This window comes from Pteronotus mesoamericanus, unplaced genomic scaffold, assembly GCF_021234165.1.
Source record: "Pteronotus mesoamericanus isolate MK-2021 breed Mesoamerican mustached bat unplaced genomic scaffold, CSHL_Meso_final contig_20, whole genome shotgun sequence".
NCBI classification, from domain to species: domain Eukaryota; kingdom Metazoa; phylum Chordata; class Mammalia; order Chiroptera; family Mormoopidae; genus Pteronotus; species Pteronotus mesoamericanus.
Genome location: NW_026555085.1, coordinates 11,961,445 through 11,986,905, shown reverse-complemented (window position 1 = coordinate 11,986,905; position 25,461 = coordinate 11,961,445). Strand labels below are relative to the sequence as shown.

The 25,461-nt window shown below is 46.8% G+C and overlaps 1 long non-coding RNA gene across 1 annotated transcript in view; it reads left to right on the top strand.

The window, feature by feature from the left end:
• Positions 1 to 15,425, top strand: part of LOC129067451 (uncharacterized) — a 135,153-nt gene extending 119,728 nt beyond the window's left edge. The window contains exon 3 of the long non-coding RNA XR_008528762.1: positions 15,311 to 15,425. This is a non-coding gene — a long non-coding RNA (uncharacterized LOC129067451). The remainder of the gene's footprint in view (positions 1 to 15,310) is intronic.
• The last annotated feature ends 10,036 nt before the right edge of the window (positions 15,426 to 25,461 follow it).

Below are 25,461 nucleotides of genomic sequence, written 5' to 3'. Positions count from 1 at the left end.
GTGGGGGGCACAGATGCTGGAGGGTTGTTGGCCTCCAAACACAGGGGTCCACAAACTTTGTCTTAAAGAGTCAAGTAGTGGTTTGGCCAGGTAGCTCAGTTGCTTAGAACATCGTCTGCGTATGCCAAGGTTGTAGGTTCCATACCTAATAAGGGCACAAACAAGAATCAACCAATGGATGCATAAATAAATGAAACTACAATCAGTGTTTCTCTCTCTCTCTCTCTCTCTCTCTCTCTCTCTCTCTCTCAATTAAAAAATAAAAAACAACCATGTAGTAGTAAATACTTTAGATTTTTAGGCCATATGGTCTCTGTCACAACTACTCTGCTCATTGTGAATGAAAGCAGTCATAGGCAATATTTAAATGAATCAGTGTGGTTGTGTTCCAATAAAATTCAATTTACATAAACAGTTGGCTGATTGGCCTGCAGGCTGTGGTTGACCGGCCTCTCCCTATCCCTGTACCTGGTGGCCGTTCGGAGCTCTTCCGTTGTCCACATTTCCGCTGCATCTCAGGACCTCAGCCATGCATTCTCCATTACCCGCGCCTGCCTAGGATCTGGAGCTCCTCCTCGACTGAATGAGGAGGGTGAGACCCTGCTTTTCCTGTGAGAAGAGTGGAATGGGATATGATCCTCACCAAGTGAAGTACAGAGGTCCTAAGTCTGGAGAAAGGGAAAATATTCTGCATATGACAGTATGATACTAAGTTATCCTCACATCTAACCCCTACAGGCACCTGATGTAGTAGGAGGCAGGGTACCAGGCACATTGTAGTAAGTACTAGGAACATGGTGACAGTTCCTCTGTTCATGCCTGGGGGTCATTTAAAAGTACCTGCATCAGGTGAAATAAGTCCTTGGAGGGTATGCTTCTCTTAACATTAGGGAATATACCATAATTTTCAGTGGGTTATTATTCTATAGTTAAAGCTAGTATTTACAAAGAACATGACTAAATGCTTATGTAATAAACAGGTTGCAAAATTCTATATACATTATGATCTTAATCATAGTGTCTTAAAAGTTTAGCCTGGGGGGCGGGGAGGGAACACAGAAAGAAATATCCTTACAAGGTGATGGGATTATGAGTGGCTTTCCTTTTTATTTTGTATATGTTGACTAAAATTTTTATAGTGAACATGTTTTATTGGTGGAGAAGGAGAAATGTGATTAAAAATTAGGGGAGGGGAGCCAGCACTGAGTGAGGTTGTCAGGGAGGCGTCCTCCTCCTGAGCCCACACAAACTCGGGCTGAAAATGCCACCAGAAACCCTGCTGGAACGGGTCACTGTGAGACGGCTCCTCCTTTTCTCTCTCCCCCGAATTAGGAAGGCTTCTGAGGAATTTTTCTCATTTCTCAGTGATGAAAAACCTCATCTAGATTCTCTTTCCACTGGGGTGGGACCTGCTTTTCCGGGTGACTCATCAGTATTGTCAGTGGAGCCCTGGCCGGTGTGGCCCAGTTGGTTGGCGTGTCCTCCCGTAAACTGAGGGGTCTCAGGTTCAGTCCCAGTCAGGGCACACGCCTAGGTTTGGGGTTTGGTCCCCAGTCATGGTGTGTAGTGTAGGCAGTTGATCAAAGTTTCTCTCCCTGCTGCCCCACCCCACGCCCCCTTCCTCTCTCTGAAAGCGATGAAAAAAATGTCCTCAGGTGAGAAGAAATAAATAAATAAGATCAGTGAGCATGTCTTCTGGTGAGGAATTTTCTTTTTTTAAGGTTATCAGTAGGGTGAGGAGGAGGGACATTCCTGGGGTTAACTGCATGTCAAAGCCAATGGTCCTGTGGGCCGCTTCACCGGATCGGTGGACTGACTGGACTTTGGGGAGAAGGGAAGTCACTTGTGACTTGAAGTGCTGTCTGTTGACCAGGAGGGAGGAGGCCTGACATCCAGGTGCCTTCACTCCCAGTGGAGCAGAGAACAACCCATTCTGTGGTAGTAACCGTATTCGAGATCATACTAAAGTGTCCCTTATTTTCCAGGTCCCCCTTCATTCCCCTTCCAGGTATTGAGTCTCTGGGTGTGGTGGCCCTCCCCCTGTGTCACACCCTCCCCGGGCCCTTCTCTTCAACTCAAGGCTGTTTCTTCTGGTAATTCATTCTTGAGTCCTGGGCTGTCTACGCACTGTAGCATCCTCCAGCCCTTTGCCCTTCCACTGTGACTCTCCCCATCACTCAGGGCCCTGCCTCAACTCCTCAGGTACATCAACGGCTTGAAAACAGCCCTCGGTGTCATCTGTCTGCTTGCATGTGGTCTCCGTGGCCTCCCCACATTCAACCTCCTTTGTCTCTGCTCCAGAAGCTCCTTCTTAGCTCCAAATGAGGCTGGAGTAACCTCACCACAGCGTTTTTGTCCCCACCCTGACTCCTGTGTTCTGAGAACTGATCCGAGCATCTTTCTCTTTCCTCTCCACACACATACCTGGACCCAGGTGGGATGGATGTGATGCCAGGCATGGGCATTAGTTATCCTCGGTCTGTGCTTCTGCGTGCACACAGACCTCTCATTGTGCCTCATAAGGCCCAACACCAGGGTTTCTCATCCTCAGTACTATTAGCATTTAGAGCCAGGTAATTCTGTGTTGAGGGGCGCTGTCCTGTGCATTCTAAAATGTCTCGCAGCATCCCTGTCCTCTAGCCACCAGACGCCAATAGCGCTTCCCCAGTTGTTACAACCAAATATGTGTCCAGACATTGTCAAATGCACTCCGGAGGGCAGAATCACTCCAGGTTGAGAACCACCGCCCTATGTAATGGGAACGCCCCCCCCCCCACCGTTCCACTGCCTCTGTCCCACCCACTGCACACAGCGCTCAGCCCTGCCACAGGGCCATTGTTCTTGCTGCTCCCTCGGCCTGGGATGTCCCTCCCCAGATCTACCCATGGTTCCCTCACTTTCAGGTCATTTTTCAGATGTCACCTTCTCAGAGAGGCCTTCTCTGACTACTACCCATTTCATTTTCTATTTTTGTCCATAGTGTCTATAATCATCTAACATACTGTGAAATTTCACCTGAAACCTATGTAATTTTGTTAACCAGTGTTGCCCCAATAAATTAAGTAAAAATAAAAATACTAGCCCAGGCTGGTGTGGCTCAGTGGACTAAGCACCCACCTTCGAACTGAAAGGTCACCAGTTCAGTTCCTGGTCAGGGCACATGCCAGGATTTTGGGCCGGTCCCTGGGTGGGAGCGTGTAAGAAGCAACTGATTGATGTATCTCTAGCTCATCAATGTTTCTCTCCCTCTCTTCCCTTCTCTCTAAAAATAAATAAATAGAATATTTAAAAAATAATAACACCAAAAAATGTACTGCGAATTTTAATTACGTACTCTATTTTCGGTTTCCTCCTGTTAAAATGAAAGCTCTGGGAGGGTAGGGAGCTTTGTCTTCCTTGTTCACCATTGTATGCCAATCACATAGAACCATGCCTAGCACAAAACAGACACTCAACAAAGATTTATTGGATGCATGAGCTTTATTCTGCATGGCTTATTAGTATCTGTGCCCTCACCTAACTGTGGACATTTGCAACTGGGGCAAGGTTGGCTTCTAGTTGTGAAGCCAGAAACTTAATGTTCTTATGAATAGGGGTGTTTACAAAGCCCAAAGTGATGAATTTGCTAATAGCTCTTTTACTGGCAGTAGGCAGAGTTCTGACTTTAACTATGACTTATATTTACCATGCCTTGGTTGAGGTTTTTATTTCCTTATATGTATATGCATGTCACATACATATGTGAGGTTTTAGTTTTTTCTTAATTATGAGCCACAAGACGTTGGGACCACCACTATGATTGCTTCTTATAAAGGGCCATGATTTTTTTTTAAATTTTTATTTATTTATTTTTAGAGAGAGGGGAAGGGAAGGAGAAAGAGAGGGAGAGAAACATCGATGTGAGAGAGATACATCGATCGGGTTGCCTCTTGCACACCCCTAACCAGGGACCTGGCCCACAACCCAGACATGTGCCCCAACTGGGAATCAAACTGGTGACCTTCTGGTTCGCAGACCGGCACTCAGTCCACTGAGCCACACCAGCCAGGGCAAGGGCCATGTTTAATAAATGCTAAATAAAAGCTTTACGGCCACACTTCTGCCTGACCCCTGCCACCCAGGGTCTTTTTATTTCTCACCTCTGCCTACTCCAGTCTTGCTCCTTTGCTTTTCCTCTTACTGGGCTCCCTTCCTTGACCGAAAGTCTGCATCCTTACCTCCATGACCCCTAGAGACTCACATCTCCCAGAAAGCTGAGTGGAAGTGAGTCAGCAGCACCTCCCCTCTTGGAGCCCAGGAAGCCCCAGATATGACCAGGCCAGCTCCCAAGGCCACACAACCTGGGCATCCTACCATTTGGAAAGCCCTGGGCTTCCAAGGAAGCCCCACCACATGTGCCATCGGGGATCTGGCCAGCCTTGCCAGCCTCCCCTCAAAGATCCTCCCTTACACGGTCACGGTGCCAGAAATCCCACCCTGGGGGGCTGGTGGAGGCTCTTGGCACTTGCAGGAAACTCCCTATTTCAGGGAGACATCTAGGTGAGGGCACAGCAAAACCCTCTGCATCCTGGCAGGGGTTCAGGGGAGGCTCAGATTTAGAGGTGACAGATGAAGACGGGTGGGTGGGAGAGTCAGGAGGCTGCAAAGAAGACCCTCTTCCCAGCTTATGTAATCACCCCGAGGAGCGAGAGAGCCATGGGGCTCAGCAAGTGTGTTTCTGGCTGTTCGTCATGTGAAGAAGACTGACGTGAACAACACTTTTCCTCCTCTGCTTCCTGCCTTGCTTTTAAATTCTTTGTGTTTTGAATAATGAGAATACACGAGCCTCACACTTGGAGTTATTTTTATAAGGACTCCTCTCTGCTTCAGATGACTCAGAGCTGGAGCCTTCTCTTGAAGATGTTCTTTGGGAAGCCCTGGAGAGCTGCTGAGCCCTAGGTGAGCCGAGGGTCAGGAGTGGGTGTCCAGGTCCCTGGTCTTCCCAGCCTTTTTTTTCTCTCGGAGTCATGTCCACTTGACGGAGGAAGTGGGGCTGGAAGGAAGGCCTTGCTGAAGGCAAAGATTTCTTCAGTTTCCCTCTGCCCTGCCAGCTCTGCCTTTTTCTCACTATCCTTTTCCAGTCCAGCAGAAAGGACCAGGCCTGCTTGCCAGTGTGGAGACGAGCAGAGGTCACTGTCCGCGGGTGGATGCTACCAGTAGTCAGGGGGATGGGAGCTCAGAAGCTAGTGACTCTAGTCTAAAGGCATGAAATCTGTCTGGGCAATGGTCACCACAAACTCTCCCCACTGCCCATATGTTCTTGGGGAGTAGGGGCTGCCCCTTACTCTTTGTTCCTTCCAAACACCACACCTGGCACAAAGACCCAATAAGTGCACATTGAGCGGATGAATTAATGGTGGGTAAAGCTGAGCTACCTGGGCAGGAGAACACACAGACCCACCCATGTGCCTGTGGACGATGGTTCATTCTGCATCCGCTCCAGGATGCGTGGGCCCAGCTTCGGCATGTGGGCCAGAAGCTGCCGTCACTGTCGGCCCAGGCACCGTCTCTGATTTGACCCCTCACAGCACTCTGGAGACGGGTCTCGTTTCCATTTTACAGAGGGGCAGGGAGATCGGGGGCCTGCCCCGTCTGTGCAGTTAGGAAGAGGCACAGCTGGCTTATTCTTCCCTGAATTGCCGACTCCCGTGGCTGTTTCCCTGACATGCTGTGTTTCCCTGAACTCGCAGAGACCGCAAAAGTGGAGAGTTTCCAACTTTTGGAAAAGACTCCCTGCCTTCCTCCATTCCCAGCTGCAGTGCTGTTCTTCTGAGAGAACCGGTCCGTTCCCTTCTGTTCTGCCTGTAGTGGAAGAGCTGCACCTCATCCTTCCACTGCCCAAGAACCCTTGGAAAAATTATGACGGGAGGCCCCTCTCAGATTTTGCTGGCTTTGGAGAAAGGGGAGCGATCAGATGATGTTTCCTTTTTCCTCCCACACGTCTGCCCAAGCTCCCACCTCCCTTTCCCTCCTGTCTTCTCCCCAATCACACGGTCCCCAACTTAAAAGTCAAGCTGACCATTTAGAACCCAGAACGCATTTTTCTATGGAAGTAGCTTGAACTTGATGCGTGGTCTACCCATAATATATCTGAGATACAATATTAATAGCATTTGCCAAATAGAGAACTGGTATTAATAGTTGCATTAATTAATTCATTCGTAATAAATCATCACCGTCTCTTGCTTAGGAGATTGCAGCAGTCTTTTGTACTTGTCCTCCTATAGTGTGTTTTCCGTGTAAAAATTTAATTCCATCTCTCCTCTGCCCAGACCGGCAGTGGCTTCCTGTCCCCGCCACCTGGCCCCTGTTGCCTCACTGACCTCACGGCCAGCCCTGTCCCCCTCCACCGATCTTCTTTCACCAAAGGACGCAGCACCTGCTATTCCCTTGGCTTGGAGTCCTCTCACCGCCTTGAATCACCTGGTTCGATCTCAATCTATTCAAATCTCTTCCTAGATGTCACCTATTCAGGTGACCTTCCCTGGTCAGTCTTCAAATAGATGACCCTCAGATACTGTCCGCCACCACCCATCCGTCCCCTTACCCTGGTTTATTTTCCTTCATAACACTTATCACACCCACCATGACGCTGCGGGTGTATTTGTTTACTTGCGTGTTGTCGGTCACCTCCACTAGAATGTCAGCTCCGCAGGGTGGAGACCCGCTTTCTTTTATTTACTGCCCAGTTTCCAACACGAAAGAGTACCAGACACATAGTAGGTGCTTGATAAATACTTGAAAATAAATAGATGCATGAACAAATGAATGAACAATATCTATACCTACCCAGCAGGAAGACTGATTTCCTGTGGAATTGATTACACATTCCAAACAGCAGTGCCAAAAATGGATGTCTGCCTTTCCCAACCTTTGGGATTTGAAGTGTAGGGACTTCATTTTCGTTATGAGTTTGTAGGTTATTTTAGAAACCAGAAGTTCTTATTCTTTATTCTTGGCAAAAATAGACACCTGTTTGCTTAGGGCTTCTGAATAGGTCAAAGGAGGGATGCAGGGCACTTTGGTCTCATGAGTCTCCTGCCTCTATTTTACTGAGAATGACTGTTTTATTGATTACTCTATAGTAGGGTTCCTTTGACACTACTGACATTTTGGATGAGGTAATTCTTTGTTGTGGGGATGTGCTATGCACGGCAGGATGTTTAGCAGCCTTCCCGGCCACTACCCACTACATGCCAATAGTCTTCCAGCCATGACAACCAAAAAATGTCTTGGCGTTGCCGGGTGTCCCTTGAGGGGCAGAATCACCCCAGACTGAAAACTACTCCTGTTCTATCATAAGCTGGAAGCCTCTCTTCAAAGTGTCCCCCTCTGAATGCCGAGACAGCTGCCCGAGGACCGTGCTGTCAGAACTTTGGGCCATTAATGGAAATGTTCTGATATGCATTGTCCCGTGAGGGAGCCACTGGCCACATGTGCCTAGTACAGCTGAAGAACAGAGTTTTTAAATTTATTTCATTTTAATTAACTTTAATTTTAGTAGTTACTTGGGGCCAGTGGCTACTCTGTTGGACAACACAGCTCTAGAGGGACGGTGCTGCTCGTACTGTACTGTACACACGAGTATTTGGGGGCAGCAGGGTCAGGTTCAGCAAACCTCAGGTGAGGATCGAGAGTCTGCCTTCTAGTAAATTCCCAGGGGATACTGAGACGACGCCTTGAGTAAGATGATCGAAGTCTAACAAAGAACATTTTGCACATAGAAATACAACAATGATATTTCTGCCCCCTGGAAGACCTTGGTAAAGGACACGGTGGCCTAAGTGAAGGGTGATGAGGATAATATGGTCTGTGGAATTAGACAGGTACTGGTTCAAATCCATTTTAATCAGCTGTGTGCCATGGGCAACTTACCTACCTACCCTCTCTGAGCCCAAGTCATCTCTGAAACAAAACTGCAGTCATTCCTACCCTGTAGTGTGATTCTGCGATACTGTATTTGCAAGCACTTCGCCCAGCCCCTGGCACATACTTTGCATTCAGAAATAGCAGCAATTCACCTAAAGTAAAGGCAGCATTCACACAGATCAGCCCTGCCCTACGGGCCGTGCTGGGGACCCCCCATGTCAGAATCATGCAGCCCGGGCCTGCTGGGCCAGAGTCTCTCATCGTAGGGCTCAGGAAGGTTTTCGTGAAAAAGATGTTGAGGTAAAACTCATGTAACATAAAACAAACCATTGGCCCTTTTAAAGCGGGCAGGTCTGTGGCATTAGTGCATTCTTGTGGGACCGTCACTTCTGCCTGCTTCCAAGGCACTTTCATCATCCCAGTAGGACATCTCGGGCTCATTAAGCAGTCATTCCCCTCCCCGGAGCCCCTGGCAGCACTGATCTGCTTTCTCTCTCTCTGGACAATCTATTTGGAGTGTTGCAGATAAAAGGAATGATACCGTAGGTGACCTTTGGTGTCTGACTTTAACTTAACATAGTGTATTTGGGGTCATCCGTGTTGTGGCATGTGTCCGTATTTCATTCCTTTTCATGGCTGAATAATATTCCATTGTAAGGCTGTGACAGATTTGTTTATTTTTTAGTTAGTTGATGGACATTTGGGTCATTTTCACTTTTGTGGCTATTAGGAATAAAGTTATGTTAAACATTCGTGAACAAGTTTTTGTTCTGAGTACCTGTTTTCAATTATTTTGGCTATGTACTTAGGAGTAGAATTATTGAGTCAAATGGTCATTATATGTTTAAGGTTTTGAGGACCCTCCCCACCGTTTTCCAAAGTGGCCGCATTATTTTCCATTCCTACCAGCAATGCATGAGAGTTCTAACTTCTTCACATCCTCACCAACACTTGTTTTTGTGTTTTCATTATTATGGCCAACCTAGGGGGTGTGAAGAGAAGCTTTATTCTTAAGTTCACTGGGTTCTCCCCATGGTTGTAGAAGTTGCTACTTGAAGGAAAGCTCAGCCTACAGTTCATTAAATGACAGTCTGCTTCACACAGGGTTGTGGGACCCCGTTGGACAGCGCTTTGGTTGGGCTTGTGAAGCTCTCAGAAGTTGGAGTTGTTAGTTCATGTGCTATTTAAGAGGCTAGATTTTTTTCACACATCTTACTTAGTCCATCTGAGATGTCATAATGAAATACCACAGACCAGGTGGCTTATAAGCAACAGAAATTTGAAATTTATTTCTCGCAGTTCTGGAGGCTGGGAAGTCCAAGATCAGGGTGGCGGCCTGGCTGTGTTCTGGTGCGGGCTGTCTTCCTGGCTCACACTGGCCAGCACGCCTCCTGGCTGTCCTCACGCCTGGGAGGGGCGAGGGAGTGTTAATTTGACTCATGAGGGTTCCACCCTCCTGATCTAAGCAACTCCCAGTGGGCCTACCTCCTAACACCATCGCTTTGGGGGGGTGGTTAAGATTTCAGTGTATAAACTGTGGGGACAGAGACATTCAGACCATAGCACTTACTCCCTCCCCCGTTGTACGGGTAACCGAGTAGGTAGAGACAGTTTGCTCTCTGCCTACCCTGGAAAGGCCAGGTCAGCCCCCATGACCTACCACTACACATGGCCCACCTGTCCCCATGAGTGACCTGCCTCCTCCGCCCCCCGGTGCCCCAAGTGTGAGTGTCTACAGAGCACCCACCTGTGGTTGAGGGCGGGCCTGAAGGGCCTTTTTCCGGCAGGAACTGGCTTTGAACTCCTGTGTTTTTACAAAATTTAATGTGAAGTTTTACGTTCTCTTGTATGGTATGGCTGGGCCTGATTTAATTTTTTAATAAAGGATTTCACCCCAAGTATCTAAGTGTATTTCAGGACCACATCAGATTAATCCTGTGGCCCTGAGGATAAAGGTGATAAACCAGGGCGAGGGGACAGAGGGGTGGCGGGGAGGGGCTGCAGGAGGAGCGCCTAATGAAAGGGGTAGTATCCCTCTCTAACAATGAGGGGTTTGTTTCCTTCTTCTGGAATTTCCTCACATTTAATCTCTGGGGTGGAAGAGAACATTTAAATTAAACATTGTATCCACAAGCAAAGGGAGCAAGGTCCTTCTGTAAGTCCGTGGGCACTGAAGGCTGCTCTGGGACAGGAGCCCAGCAGCACCCACGGCCTCCTGGGGTCAGCGGTTCTCAGCCTTGGCCACATGTTACAACCACCTGGCAGGCTTTAAATACTTACTTAATACGTTTGTGGTGGAACCCAGACATCTGTGTTTTTTAAATCTCCCTGGGTAATTTTGATACGCAGCTAGGATTGAGAACCGCTGTGCTAAACCATGTGACGTAATGGTGAAAAAACCAGACATTGCACATGCCCCGGTGGTAGGGCAGACAGTCTGGGGACACCAACTTGCTCGGCACATAATTAATTAATTGCAATTGTGATAAGTGCTGCTTCACACTTAAATTTCTGGAGGGCCAAACGAGTCTCACTGATGCTATAACCTGAAAGCTGAGTAGACATTAATGGGGTGGAGGGAGGTAGGAGAAGAGCATCCTAGTCAGAGGGACCAGCGTGTGCAAAGGCCCTGGGGTAGGAAAGAGCTTAGAGTGTGTGAGGGCCCGAAAGACCAGCTGTTTGGAGCTGTGAGCAAAGGGATGAGAGGTCCGAGGACGTTACAAGGTGGATGGTGGCCTGCCATCCATTGTCGGCCTGCAGTCAGCCCATCTGATACGCTCCCAGTGTGGAAGCTGCTCTGATATTGATGGGAATGACCCAACGTCTGTGCTCTGGAATAACCAGGGGCAAGAAGGCCTGATTAAGTGGTCTGCCTCTATCTCGTAATGGTCTAGGAAGCCCCTTCTCCGGTACATGAAAATTATTCTTTGCTCAGCCTCCCTGGGGTGGGAATGGGGCGACCAAAGAAGAGGAGAGATGCCTGGAGAGGAGGTGGGAGTTTCCCCCCACATCTGGAAAGATGCCAGGCCTGCCTGGCTGTTGGGAGATATGTCTCGCTTGAAAATTAGGTCTTCTTTTATGTCACCATTGTCTCTACATAAGAGAACTCATTGGACAGAATGGTTGGCCCCCAAGGGACTAGAGTCTCATATTTCTCATCATGTTGATTCCTCTCCCCAGTTTCTCGGTGTGCTTAGATTAAATCTATAGGTTTAACTCCTCCTCCTCCTCCTCATTTTCCTTCTCTTCCCCCTCCCTTTCCCTGCTTTTAAAAATCCGTGCCAACTTCTAATGTATTGTGGGTGGCATGGGCAATTCTTCACACTTAATTTGGTCCTGCTTCCCATTTCGGAAGCTTCACAGTTTACATCCTGTGTCCCCTCCCTCCCCTAGCTGCCCCATTTCCATGGCCTGCTGACCTGTGAGCTGTTTTTTTGTTTTTGTTTTTGTTTTTGTTTTTGTTTTTGTTTTTCATTTCAACTGCCCTGTGGCTGAGTAGAATGTTTCCTCTTTGCTTTGGGCTTCTCTATAGTCATTTAAAGTGTTCCTTTCTGCATATTATTTTTTTCCCTCCCCAAGACTCTTAAATCTTTATTTCCCCCTAAACTCTAACGGCAGTGTGGTACATAACAACAACATTGGTCACCGCCTGTGTACAGTAGGGAAACTGAGGCCCGGGCAGCCACATGGGGCCGCGGGAAGACTCCGGCCTTCCCTGGTGGCTTGCCAGCTGTGGGTCCTTGGAAAGGCACATAGTCTTCCAGGGCTGTGTCCTCACTGGTCATGTGGGAAAGAGATAAGTAAGATTTCCATCTTGTAAGCCTTCTGGGCTTCACATTCTAGCTCTACCACTCAGGTTTGTGGTCTTGGACAAGTCGGCAGGCCTCATTGTCCTCACTTGTAAAATCGTGATACACACAATGACTCTGAGGATTGTTTGATCTCTGTGTGCTCAGGGCAGAGAACTGCATGGCCAGCCCACGGGACACAATGTGAGAGAAGCAGACACGGCCGGTGCCCGTGTGGGCTTGTAACTGGGAAGTCCCAGCACCACACCTGGTCTGCATGAGGCCTTCAGGATGGCGCAGCTCTTCTGTCTCCTCTACCACCCAGCAGCTTGTCTAAGGGAACCCCAGTCATTCTCGGTTGAGCTAGAATCAGGACCCAACTGTGCTGGCTGCCCGTCCAGCTCCCGGGGAGACCTATCCGCAAGTCCCTGGGAGTGGCATCTGGATTCCTCCGGGAAGGCTGAGCCTAGGGATGATGAGGTGTGACTCAGTGAGGGACAGCCCTGGTACAGAGTGGGACTTCCGGCTGGGAATCCTCAGCACAGTGGCTGGGGACCCTTGAGGGCACACACCAAGAAATGGTGAGTCTGCAGGACCCTTGGTCAATTATGGCTGACCCGTGCGTCCTTGCAAAGCTGCCCTGCAGCTCCAGTACTGTCTGGGAAATCACGTCAGGGATTCCTGCTCTTGTTCACATCCAGGGAGGGGCACAGCTGCCTTCACTCACTGGTGTGAGCTGGCAGTAATGCAGCCACTTATCCAAGGGCTGCTGGCAGCCCGGCAGTGTGCTCAGTGTGGGACCTGCGTGCTTGCTAGGTCCCTGGGACCACTGCAGGGAAGGCACTGCTAAGACGAGAGTGGCCAGTGAGGGATGGGGCCGGATTTGAACCCACGTCTGCTTGGCCCCAAGGCTCACACTCTGTGCATTAAATTGCATGACCCTCTGTCAGTTAACACCCACCACGAGGCTTCTCCAACAATTTTAATAGAATGTTTGTCCACATCCTCAAACCCACGCTCACTGTCAGTCTTATGTCAGCATTGACCAACTGATTCTTACCACTGGCCGAATTAGATTTAGCCAAGTTACCCCTGCTGAAGGGAACATAGATAAATCGCAAAACTTGTTATAAAATGGGAGGAAGGGCAAAGTGGCTCCTATTTTGGTGCCTCGTGCCAGCCTAGGATGTGTAGTCCCAGGCACTTTCTGGAAAAGCCGGTACATCTTTAATGCTTGCTTTGAATACAGCAGTGATGGAAGCATGGTGTAAGGTCAAGACCTATTTGATCTTATTAGATCCTCCGTTCACAGCTGGAGCGGGCCATGCTTCTCACCTCGGGACCTTTGCACGGGTTACTGATTGTGCCTGCAACACGTTCTCTGTCTTTTCTCTACTGCCCTTCCTATTTTTGTTTCATTAATTCATCCTTGGGGCTCAGATTAAAGACTGATTCTTTAGGAAAGACCACTGGCCCTTTTCCATACCTTCTGTCATATGCTTTTATAGCAGTAGCCATACTTTTTTTAGAGCATATCACTATTACAGTTATTTTTAATCTGTTAATGTTGGTTTCCCCTACTAGACTCTTAAGCTCCATGAAGGCAGGGGCTCCATTGGTCTTAACTGTTGTGTGCCTAGCGCCTTGCTCTTACCTGGTACACACTAGGCACTCAGTCAACAATGGATGGACAAATCGTTGCTTGGATTGGTGGACTGAGCTAGTTATCTTCCTTTTCTTTCCTTTAACTCCAGCCAATAGACTGTTCTTAGCAGGGGTGTGGAATTGTAATGACCTGTTTATAATACTCTGTTGGGCCTCTTTGAAGAAGAACCCATCTGGAGAACCCTAAGGTCTAGCCCAGCACCTGACATACAAGATGGCCACTAAAAGGTAATCAAGTGGTTGTCTAAGCTTAATGCTTGCCCTTGAGACTAGTCCCAAGGACTTATGCAGCTGTAGGGGACCTTGGAGAGTTACTTTCCCATGTTGAGAATAAGGACAGCACATTTATTCATGGAAGCTGAGGGAACTACATTCTTGCTTCCCACCCCATGCCATGGTCTGCTATTCAGGTTGCCTTTTACTGTATTGATTTATTTGTACATAAATAGTTATTTCCATAACATTCTCTTCTCCAACATTTAAAGATAATGATATACAGTCTTTGTAACATCACAGACATAGCTTCAAAAGCATTCCGTTGCTATAGGAATGTTTATGATGTGCTTATCGCTAGAATTTCATGAGCAACAAACTCACAAATTGCAGATGATTTAGCATTCGAAGCAGGGAGTGAGAGTATGTGTGTTTGCATTTTTTAGAAAAGGACTTTGAAAAGAATTTATCTTGTGCAGAGCTTTCTTCTTGTAAAGTTTAAAATAAGAACTACTTAAAAGCTGAGAGTTTAGAGGAATGAGCACTTTCTCTTAAACATTCAAATAGGTGAAAATGACTTGTAATCTCTCCCTCAAGTATTAAAGCAATAGGCACTTAAAGGCTTTTTTTTTGAGCTGGCTGTCACAGACAAAGGATTTCTCAATTAAAAAAAAAAATCATTTGTATAGCATTAAACAGTAGAAATGAATACCAGCAGCCCTCCTGACATTTTAGAAATGATTTACTTTCTGAAATGTCCTCATCCATTTTAATAGATGACACTTTGTTCTTCCTGTGCAGGCTGGGGTTGTCATAGTTAGGATCAGAAGTTCGGGATGGAGCAGGATAGGGCTCCAGGCACGACTTGGACCAGGTCCATGAGCCTCCTGCCCTTGGGAGCCTCTGTCTGGTCACCCCAAAGACACATTTCCCAAAGTCCCCGCTGTGGCGCTCCTTCCTGGAAAGAGGCTCACTGCACTCTCTGAGTGGTAGTCCAGAGGGTAAATTTAACATCGTTTTTATTTCCGGCCACCCTCTCTGAACCAAGAGATCAACTGGACATCTTAGGGAAGGTGCACTCTGTAAACTTTTACTATAGTGATGCTGCCCGACCGTGGTTCGTGGGATGATGCTGGCCTGCAGGCTTTACCGGTCTATAGTAAAAGTACAGAAACTGAGACTATGCACTTTGAAACTTTCATATTGATATGACAGAGTCATCAGTTCAATCAAATTATTAAAAAGTAGGCTTATACTTTGTATGGATACTTTTTCATTTTACTTTTCTAGTGGTTCTTTCCCATTTTATATTTTATAAAAGCATTCATTTGTGATGGATCAGAAATTAAAGACAACTGGCCCCTCACCACAGACACGGTGGTTTGAGAAGCCCTGTGTTGCAGTGCTTGTGCGCTGCCTCTGCTAGCAGGTGGGACAGGTAGGCTGCTGAATGAATTTGGGGAAATCACAGCACTTACTACATGATATTGCAATGAAACACATCTCTCTGTCTCTCTCAGTAGACTTTCTTGAGAGCAGCGACTGCGTCTAGTTCATCTTTGTAGCCTCATTCCTTAGAGCCCTGCCTGGCATATTGGAGGGCGTGGGAAACATTTGTCCCATGGAGGCCGGCCTTGGGGACTCCCAGGGCTTCTGGATAGTGTCTTCTGCAGGCTGGTGATGGAAACCTAGGAGCAGATGATGAAGAGGTGACCTTTCCTTCTCTTTTCCCACAGAACCAGGTCTCCTTTTCCCACCTGCCCAGCAGCATGAGAGCAGCATGACCGGCCGGCCGCAGGAGACGCCCCCAGAGCCAGGCCCCCAATTGAACCATCTGCTGCGGAGGTCACGGTGAGGTGCTTTCCTTCTCCTGGAAGGTTTAGGGATGTGCGTTTTAACTTATTCTATATGCTGTTGTAATACCTTACAAAACTGGATTTTTTTTTTTTTCTTGCTGGAAAAATGGAGTTTCCTGGGACATGGGTGAACTTAGAAAGTGGAACCCAGACTAGTGTGGCTCTGTGGGTTGAGTGTCATCCTGCAAACTGAAAGGACTCCGATTTGATTCCTGGACGGGGTACATCCTTGGGTTGCGGGCCAGGTTCCCTGGTTGAGAGCATGAGAGAGGCAATTGATCCATGTTTCTCTTGCACATTGGTGTTTCTCTCCCTCTGTTTCTCTCTCCCTTCCCCTCTCTCTAAAAATAAATAAATAAAAATCTAGGAAGGGAGGGAGGGAGGTAGGGAAGGAGGGGGTGTCAGCCTAAAGGGGCAAAACATGCTCATTTTGGTGAAAGGAGAGGACGACAGTAGAGCAGATAGGACCCTGGAATTGAGTTTCCAGGGATTGAAGCTCTCATTGTTCCTCCCCCACCTCCTGAACTGCTATCTTGGATGGGTCTTTCAGGGGTTGGGGATCCACGGAATTTGGGGTGAAGGAATTTCTGGGACAGAATGGCATTGGAAGGACGGTCAGTCTGTGGTCTGGGACACCTAGGACACTCTGGACAGAAACTCCTGTCCCGCACAGGTTGGTAAGGGGCCTTCAAGGATCAGCCAGACCAACTCCCAGCCAGTGTTGAAGAGTGAATCTTTAGAAAATTCTTCCTAATGTTGGACAAATTCTTTCCCTCTGTAATTTATGTCATTCTTAGCTCTGCCATACGGCACCACAAAGACTGGATTTCAAACACTTTCACGTGACCGTCTTGGATTTGAAGATGGCTGTCATGACTCCGCTTTCCTTTTTTTGTATAAATTCTCCCCAAAGACTGGCACCATTCACCTTGTCCTCTTGTTCCCTTCCACATGGAAAGAACTTCATTACCTGCAGTTGCTCATTTAACAGGTGCTATGCTCAACAGAGAACCTTTCATTCCCTGTTCACTAGAACAGCTGGTCCTTGCATAACGGCAGCTCCATGCATGTCACCTTGATGAGATGCTGTGGAAACTTAACTCTTGTTTCTGTCAGTGAGCCTATGGGAAAATTGGTTTCATTTCATGTCAATTCACTTAAAGTCACAGAACCTGTTGATGACACTTAGGACTCACTGTACATATTTAGAGACTCCTTTGTGACCGTCACTGCTCTAGACTCTGGAAGTACATCGGTGAACAAGAAAGACAAAGTCTCTGTCTTTTTTAAGACAAAATATGTTTGGAACCTTAGAGTTTGAATTAAGCGTTAAACCACGTCTGTGTGTTCCTTTTAATATTTTATTTCTTTCCAGTGTTTTTCTTAAATGTTCCATGAGGAAAAGAATGTATATTCTCTAATTATTGGATGTAGTCTTCTATATATGAGCATTGAAATAAGTTAATTAACTGTACTGTTCAAATCACCTATAATATGTTTTTTTCTGTTTTTGTCTGATTAATCTATCAATTATTAAGGGAAATGTGTTAAAAAATCTCCCACTGGATTTGTGAATTTCTCCTCACAATGCAGAAGTTTTTGCTTTATCTATTTTGAGGCAATGCTATTTGGTGCACAGATGTCTAGATGTGGTATATCTTATTGATGAACTGGGATTCATTTCTACCATCTTTATATGCTTTCCATTTTTTCTGCTTTTTTTTTAGGTTAAGGTGTTTTCACCTCTCATGCTATTTTCCATCATCTTATTTGGAGGTTACAGGTTCTGTCTCCATCCTTTCAGTGGTTACCCAGCTATTTTAACAGGCACACTTTAAAAAGTCTAAAATTCATCAGTGTCTTTATCTTTCTCCCAAACAATGTAAGACCCATAAACCGGTTTAATTCTAACTAACCACTGCCTCTCCCAATGTATATAAAGTTGTTGTCCTGTGTTTTCATTCTGTCCTGTTTTCCCCTACAAGGTTTTATACAGTGTTTGTATAGATTTACCCATGTATATCCATACTTACCATATTTTTTTCTCACCATTCTTTTTTTTTTAAATCCTGACTTGAGGATGTGTTTACTGATTTTCAGAGAGAGAGGAAGCAGGGGAGAGAGAGAGAAACGTCAATTGGTTGCCTCCCATATATGCTCTCCGACCAGGGACCCAACCCTCAACCTAGGTATATGCACTGACCTGGGATTGAACCCACAACCTTTTGGTGTACAGGACAACACTCCAACCAACTGAGCCACCAGGACAAGACTTTTTTTTACCATTTTCTCATGAATCTGAGATCATTTTCCTTCCTCCTAATATAAAACTTTAGCATTATCCTTTAATGAAAGGCTATTGGTAGTTAAGTCTCGATTTTTTTTCTCTTTTAGTTTGGGTTTTTGTGTGTATGTGTTTTGTTTTTTTTTGTTTGTTTTTTTGCTTGACAATATCTTCTTTTGCTCTCAGTTTTGAAAAGTAGCTTTATTGAATATATTCTTGTAGGCCATTGAAGCCACTAATCCACTGCCTCCGACTCTGAATTTTGCTGTCGAAAAATAGGCTGTCAGTTTAATTGCTGTCCCGTCATACGTGACCTGGCATGTCTCCTTGGTTGTGTTTAAAGCCTATGTTGTTTTCTTTGTGTGCTGTAGCTTCAGTGTCATGTAACTAGGTGTAAATTTCTCTGTTTTTATTCTACTTGGGGTTTGTTTGGATTCTTAGAGCTGAAGATGGGTGTCTTTCAACAATTACGGAAAAACTCTCACCCTTTATTTCTTTGAATGTCACCTCTTTCCCATTCCGTCTAATATCTGCTTCTGGAACTCCCGTTAGACTTATGGTAGACCTTCTCATTCTGTTATTCTCTGTACCTCTTCACTTCTATTTCGTATTTTTACCAGATCGTATATACGAAATATAAAGATGGTAGAAATGAATCCCAATTCATCAATAAGATATACCGCATCTAGACATCTGTGCACCAAATAGCATTGCCTCAAAATAGATAAAGCAAAAACTTCTGCATTGTGAGGAGAAATTCACAAATCCAGTGGGAGATTTTTTAACACATTTCTCTTAATAATTGATAGATTAATCAGATAAAAACAAAAAAAAACATAGGTGATTTGAACAGTACAGTTAATTAACTTGTTTCAATGCTTGTATATAGAAGACTATATCCAATAATTAGAGAATATTTTACATATCTTCGTCTATCTGTGAATTCTGAATAATTTCTTCAAATGTCTTCTGTTTAACTAATTTATTCTGTGTCTCAAATGCTATCTAATCCATCCATTGAATTTTTCCCTTTCAGTTCCTTTATTTATCGTTTCTAGAAGTGCTGGCTCATTATTTTTCAAATATGCTTGGTGATTTTTCTGGTCTCATTTCTTGTTCATATTGCAGATTTCTTTTTCTATTTCTTTAATATATTGAGGTAGCTGTTTAGAAATTGTAGAACTTCATGTCTGGTAATTCCAGAATCTGAAATCTTCAGAGGTCTGATTCTGCTGCCTGTTGTTGCTAGTGCTTTGTTTCCTGTTTTTGTCTTCTGTGGACTGTGCATTTTCCTTGCAGCTTGATCTTTGTGAAGTGTTTGACATACAGGTTGACATTGAGTTTTCCAGAGAGGATTTGCATTAACTTCTGCTTGTTGTCTGGGGGCACAACCAGCCAAAATCACTTTAATTTTCTACCTAAGGCTTTTCTGGCTACAGAAGTAGACTGCATTCAGCTTGCAAACCTGTGTGAGGTCCCGCTTTTGATGACGCATTTTCAGGAAAGACCCCCACCAGCTGGCATTCTGCCTGCCTAAAGCCAGGTGTCCCTGCACTGCCCTTCTGTGTTCTTCTCTTTCTCGTTCAATGGTGGTGCAGCCTTTTGGAGTCCCAGCTTTAGGGAGGGAGGAGGCTTTTTCTCCAGTGTCCGGAACCCTGTGAAGCTCCCTTGGGAAACTTAGAACACCTAGGGTTCGGCAGGAACCCTCCAGGCAAAAGCCAACTTTACTGCTAGATTACCTCCCAAGCTTCTTGCTTTTGGCTTGATTTTGGTCTTTGAAGAATCCTTCCATTGGTGCCAGCGCAGCAATGTGTATACATTTTTTATATTTTAAATTTTATTCGGCATGTTAGTTGCTTCAATTGGGACGGTCAAGTAAAGTATGTAGCCGAAGGATGTCTTCTTTTTTCTCCCCCATGGCCCTGTGGGGCAGGAATGACTATTCCTTGTTCACTTGGAATCCGAGTGGATCCAAGGCTCAGAGAGGACACTGTCTGGCTCCCATCACAGGGTTAGCAGGCGACAGGCTGGGAAGGAGTATGTCCCTTTCCTATCCCCTTTGACCACCTTCCCTTCCCCCAAAATAACTGTTGACCAGTTTAGGGCGGGGATTAGCCTTATGCTCACAGAGGATTTGAGTTCCTACCAGAAAGCTTTAAATAGTTGGACAGCTTTTTAAAATTTGTTTATGAATCTATTGTTTATCTTCCTTGAGAGAGGAAATGGCTTCTGCATATTTTATGGCTTATTTTTCTGGCTGTCCCCAGCACTTTCCTGCTTCATTCCTGCTCTGCAAAGGCCTCCTGGACCCACGCCGGTCCCTTGTGCGCCTCCTCAGGCCCCAGCTTCTTCGTGTCCTCTTGAAACTCTCCTCCTCCTCCTCCTCCTCCTCCTCCTCCTCCTTCTCCTTCCCCTCCTCCTCTTCCTCTTCTTCCTCTCTCTGCCCCTCCCCCACCCAGTCTTTCCTGCACCATGATGAGACTTTGGGGCTCTGGATCAGGGACCAAGAGCAGAGTTTGAACTCACTAGCTTAGTCTCTCTAAACTTCAGTTTCTTCATCTGTAACAGGAACAGGGGGCGATAGATGGAGCTATTCAAGGACTAAATGAGACGAGGTACATAAAGCTGATACCATGAGCTTGGAGCCACGAAGGCACTCAGTCCATGGTGGTTAATGTTATTGTGACTGAGTACAGACCCCTGCATGGCGCGTGCTTTTGTTCAGTGATGCTTTTGTGTTGACAGAACTGGTTAATGAAATGTAATGAAAATGGAGGCGGAAGTCTAGGGTCTGTGTTTCACTGTTATGTTCTTCATACGAGGTGTTCTTAAAAATAATATGAGGGAAAAGAGAACACACTGGTCTAGCCAGAGTGTGCATGGGTTCTAGAAGTGAGGCGCGCCAGCATCTCGGCCCTCGCTTTGAGGGCTCCTCTGTCATAGAGTCATGAGGGGTCTGGCACCTTGTGACACCACTCACTGGGGAGTTTCCCTTTTGGAGCCTCCAGGTCAAGGGATGGCACAGCCTCTCTGCTGGACCCATTTCTGGTGGGGGGGAGGGGTGGTCTTCACGGTCCATCTTATTTTCATTCGTAGAGCTGATGTGACACTATTTCACACACTCCCTTCTAGTCAGTGGCTTTATGTTACTCTCAGATTTGCATCACTTCCTGATTTGATATTTATCAGGCAACAACTTTTTTCGGCACCTGCTATTTGTAGCACTCTGGCTTTGTACAGTGGGTAAGTGGTATTAAAAAAAACTCAGAGTTGCCATAACCCTAAAACTGCTCTAAAAAATAAACTCTATTAATTTAAAAAGACTTTATGACCAAAAAATGTACGAAGGATAAACCATCTTCATAAGATTACGTGTCAGGTACGGAGAGTGGGTTTCCAAGGGGGACAGCACCATACCCTCGAATGGTCAGGGAAGGCAGGGGAGGTAGATTGGAGCTGGCCCTGTGGGGCAGATAGCATGAAGCACCTGTAAGGGAACCTGGCACCTTCGGGGTGTAGAAGTGGTGGGAACCGAGGTGCAGAGATGGGCGGGCCTTTGAGAGCCAGCGAGACCTGCTGGGATGCTTCCAGCCCCACAGATGACTTCTGTGGCCCCTTGGGCAGCCACCTCCATCAGCATATCAAAAGCCCTGGGAAGTCCTGCAGTTAATGTTTGACTCTGTTTCACCAGCTTTCCCAAGTGTTTTGGACCCACTCATGGCCCACGAACATGATGGTCTTGAATGGATTTGCATTTGACTTCTGACAAATGCTTCAGTTCATTCCGGGCCACCAACCCATTTTTGTAAAACAGGGATTGGCGACTTTCTTCTCTCTCTCTCTCTCTCTTTATTCCTCACCCGAGGATATGTTTATTGCTTTTAGAGAGAGAGGAAGGGGGGAGAGAGAGAGAGAGATCCATGTAAGAGAGAAATATCAATCGGTTGCCTCCTATACGCACCCCCACTGGGGACCCAACCTGCAACCTAGGTATGTGCCCTGACCGGGGATTGAACCTGCAGTCTTTTGGAGTACAGGACGACACTCCAACCAACCAAGCCACTGGCCAGAACTTGGCAACTTTCTTTAAAAATTCAGTTGGTGAGTACCAAAAAATTACTTGGAGTCAACCACTTGTCTTTTTCCAAGAGTTGCTCAGATTTCTTGAAGGGAGAGGGTTTCTAAGGAGCCTGAGTGTTGATGTTGCTGGAATTTGGGAGAGGCTTCTTCCTTCTCCACAACTCCCAAGAAAATGTCCTGGGTCTTCTGGACCCCGCTGCGGGGCCAGACCCACCCTTACCTGCAAACCTCAGAGTCTGTTGACAACCTCTCTCCCAATGGTGATTCGTGCTTCCTGTCCCTCCTCCATTTTAGCTACTCAGAGCTGTGAGCCGAGATTGATTCCTCACACCATCCAACTGGCCTTGCCCATGAGGAGCTCAACCTGGGTGATGCCCCACGTTGAGTATTTTTTTTTTTTTTTGGCCGAGCCCTGCACAGGGAAACAAGAGGCTGCCCTAGACGGAGATGTGGAGACCATTCCCAGAGCCAGGAAGCTGGGGTGCCATGTGTCATAGGCTATCTGAGGAGCGTAGGGGGCCAGGGTTATTGTGGGTACAGAGACAGGAGGATCCCAGGCAAAAGCCTCACTCAGATGCTTGCTCGGCCACATAAAAGCCAACGGAAAATGTTATACACTGAGTCTTTACATGCTGCTTGGAGGTTGACCATCAGCTCCTTCTCACTGTTGGGCAGTTTCCCTTCTAAAAAATATTTTTGAAATCTTTATTATTCTAATCATATACATTATTCTGTTTTTTAAAAAAGTTAAAATACTATAGCTGGGGTTGAAGGGTGCTCTGATAGGCTCTTCCACTCTCTCCTGTCCCTTTTCCAAAAAGTGGCAGAACTGAGACTGAAATGCAGATGGTCTAACTTCCAGCCCTGTACCCCCACCCCCCCACACCTTCCCTGCCCCATGAGGCTGGATCCTTCAGGATCAGGTGTCAGAGGCAGAAAATCCTACTGCCTCAGTCCCCTGTGTCAGGATTGTTGGGTGTCCCTGAGACAGGCAGGGCCTGGGAAGGCTCATCCTGCCGAGCCTTCCCAGGTCAGAGGCAGAGGGGCCCCCTCGCAGCCCACTGGGTCCGAGCTCCCGTTCTGCAGAAGCTGAGTGTGAGGTGTAGGGAGGGGAAGTCACTTGCCCATCAAGGTCACAGGGCTGGTCTCCTTTTCTGTTTGGTCCGGGTTATCTCTATATTGGGTTTGCATTTCCTGAATACACAGCAACGGGGTGGGGGTGGGGCGGGGGTGGGGCGGAGAGCAGGGGAAGTGGGCTTAAAAGAGCCCCATCTGAGAATGTTTAAATTTCCTGTGAGTGTCCCATGAAGAGGGAGATAATCTGTGTGCACACTGTGAAGAGGACGGGGGAGACTTGGTTTATGTCCAGAGAATGAGAAAGGAGGAAATGAGGAGGACAAAACGAGAGCTATTCAGAGAAGTCTGGGACATTTCTATTGATGAATAAAATAAATAGGAGTTTGTTTCGTAGCGCTTCCATGATGCCTTCTTGTTTGTATTTTTTGGAGAACACTCAAGCCGCGTGGAGGCTCTGGTCTCGTTTTAGTGGCAGTGGTTTTGTGGTTTCTGGGGGCTCTTCGGCCTGGGGCCAGAGGCCTCTGGCTGTCCTCTCCCTCAGGTTTGCTTCTTAGCAGCTCATGTGAACCTTTGGAAGTCCCTTTCTCCCTGGAGCTTCTGTATCTTTAGCTCAAATGGGAACACAACCTCCTGCTGGGGCTGCCTCACTGAAAAATAATGGGTGTGAAAATGTCTCCAAAATGTTAAGGGGTTACGTTGGCCTCATTTTTCCTTCTCTAAGGTCTGCGAGGCTGGCATGAGCTCAGAGGGAGTTAGGAGCTTCCACCAAGAAGGCTCTCGTTTGCCCGTCTGATCAGGTAGCAGATTGGGCCACCAGGACAAAGTGTCCGAAGTTCCTTAAAGAGGGCCGTTTTTTAAGCAGACAGAGCAGCAGATATGGACAGAGTTACTGCCAATTTCCTGGAATCTGAGAGCTGGGGGCCCCCTTGCAACAGGAAAGGAAGTAGACTGTCTCCTTATCTGGTGTCATGGAGGGAATGTAATGACTCGCCGGATAACTGTGTCCCCCCCTTAAAACTCTTTTCTTTAATGATAACCACAGATATTCTTAAGCTTTAGATGGCCACTGAAAAACGACTTCTCTTTTCCTCTCCTGGGGTCTTGAACTGCTTGAAGCGAGGCGCAGAGAACAGAACACCTTGTTCATTACCAGTAGCCACATTGGGCAACTGAACCTGGCCCTGGCACACTCAGAGTTCCTTGTAGGCATCTCCTGACTTGCACTGACCCCGGGAGGACCGTAGGCCTCTCTAGCAGAGGCTGACCTGCCCTAGAAGCTCCCGCCACCAATGAGCAAGTCACATGAGCATCTACACTGTTGTGTTTGTTCCTCTGCCCAGTGAACAATACACTAAGTGCACTGTGACCTTTCCATGGTGTCTCTGCATCTTCGCTTTGAATATGAGTGAATGTTCCCTGATGCAGCGGTGCTTTCAGAGGGTATCAGGGCAAGTGTGGTTGTCGGTCCCTACCCCAAAGGGCCCGACTGCTGAGGTTTTTCCAGCAGACTGGTTTTTCTCTCTTCTTTCCTGGGTCTGCTTCTGCCAGTTCCTGCCTCCCAAGCACCATTCTGCTCAGCGAAACAAAGGGAGGGCTGAAGGTTGCCCAGGAAACAAATAACCAAACTGATTCAATCACAGCTGAGTCACTGAGCCTATCTACACTGTACAGAGTCAAACAAAACAACAGAAGCCCCACCCAGGGCAGTGAGCCTCGTGGAGTCCTCACTGGTGCCGCACAGGTCTTGTGCATTGTCTTGTTTAATCTTTTCCAAAAACCTGGACCAATAGGTAGTGTTATTCCTCTTTTACAGATGTCAAAACTGAGGCTCAAAAAAAAAAGATTAGATCAGCCTGCCCGGCCCCCACTTTGCCCATAAAAGACTGAGATTTGAACTCTGGTCTTCTGACTGTAGAACCAGTGACCTTGGTGCTTCTGAGAGGAAAATGCCTGCCATATAACCCCTCTGTTTGTCTCCAGTGAAAAGTTCCTTATGAGTAAAGAAAACCATTTTCCAGGTAGCTGAAGCTTAGCCCTTGAAGCCTAGAAAGTTTTCTCGATATAAAATACACCAGTTTTTCTTTTTCTCTTCATTCTTCCAAGTGCATGGTTGTATGCGGGAGAGTTGCAGGTTGCTAGGGGCTGATGGCCAGACTCCCAGCGCCTGTCTATACCGTGGTATAGGCTAGTTCTCTTCCACCCTTCAGAGGTCAGGGATGGATCTGGGAGGACCCAACCGGGGGAAGTAGCTTCATGCTAATCAGATTGGCAGAGGATGTACCTGGGACACTGCAGAATATCAGAGGAAGCTTCATCCTGACATCAGAGGGTTGGGGACCAAGCCCTTGTCACTGATTGTGTGACCTTGGGCAGATCATCCCCTGCACGTGAATTTCCTCGCTTTTCAAATGGGGAAAAAAATTCTGACCTTGCAGGTTTGTCGTGGGGACAAAATAAAATAGAATATGTCTGTGCTTTGTACATTGCTTTCCAGAATGTTCCTAGTGACAGTGAGGACATGCACAACCTCCCGTGAACTCCTCGATGTCCTTATCAGAGACTCCACATTGGGCCAGAGGATTCCTGGCTG